General features: G+C 40.7%; 1 non-coding gene across 1 annotated transcript; it reads right to left on the bottom strand.

Annotated features, from left to right (window-relative positions):
• Positions 1-725: 725 nt before the first annotated feature.
• On the bottom strand, positions 726-833 carry LOC127739821 (small nucleolar RNA R71). Its single transcript, XR_008000563.1, has one exon. It is a non-coding gene; the product is annotated as a small nucleolar RNA R71 (small nucleolar RNA).
• Positions 834-1,045: the final 212 nt, after the last annotated feature.

The raw sequence follows: 1,045 nt of genomic DNA, 5'->3' as shown, positions 1-1,045 counted from the left end.
TTTTCACATCCTTCTATTTATGGACTAACACTCATCCTTAATGCACAATTCGAACTCCATCTTTCTTGATAAGTTCGAATTCTCTACCTCTTCCTTCCATTTTTCTTTTCCTCTGACACCTCAAGGAATCTCTATACTGTGACATAGAGGATTCCATATTTTCTTGTTCTCTTCTCTTTCATATGAGCAGGAGCAAAGACAAAAGCATTCTTGTTGAGGCTAACCCTGAACCTGAAAGGACCTTGAAGCGAAAACTAAGAGAAGCTAAGGCACAACTTTCTGTAGAGGACCTAACAAAAATCTTCAAAGAAGAAGAACCCATGGCAGCCGAAAACAACAACAATGCCAACAATGCAAGAAAGGTGCTGGGTGACTTTACTGCACCTACTCCTGACTTCTATGGGAGAAGCATCTCTATCCCTGCCATTAGAGCAAACAACTTTGAGCTTAAACCTCAATTAGTTTCTCTAATGCAACAGAATTGCAAGTTTCATGGACTTCCATTGGAAGATCCTCATCAGTTTTTAGCTGAGTTCTTGCAAATCTGTGACACTGTCAAGACTAAGGGGGTTGACCCTGAGGTCTACAGACTCATGCTATTCCCTTTTGCTATAAGAGACAGAGCTAGGACATGGTTGGACTCACAACCTAAAGAAAGCCTAAACTCTTGGGAAAAGCTAGTCAATGCCTTCTTGGCAAAGTTCTTTCCACCTCAAAAATTGAGTAAGCTTAGAGTAGAAGTTCAAACCTTCAGACAGAAGGAAGGAGAATCCCTCTATGAAGCTTGGGAAAGATACAAACAATTGATCAGAAAGTGTCCTTCTGACATGCTTTGAGCATCATAGGTATCTTCTATGATGGTCTTTCTGAACTGTCCAAGATGTCATTGGATGGTTCTGCTGGAGGCTCTCTTCATCTGAAGAAGACGCCTGCAGAAGCTCAAGAACTGATTGAAATGGTTGCAAATAACCAATTCATGTACACTTCTGAAAGGAATCCTGTGAACAATTGGATGAATCAGAAGAAAGGAGTTCTTGAGATTGAT

The sequence above is a fragment of the Arachis duranensis genome, chromosome 6 (genome assembly GCF_000817695.3).
Source record: "Arachis duranensis cultivar V14167 chromosome 6, aradu.V14167.gnm2.J7QH, whole genome shotgun sequence".
NCBI lineage: Eukaryota > Viridiplantae > Streptophyta > Magnoliopsida > Fabales > Fabaceae > Arachis > Arachis duranensis.
The sequence above is the reverse complement of the archived record's forward strand: the minus strand, read 5'-3'. Positions and strand labels throughout refer to the sequence as shown.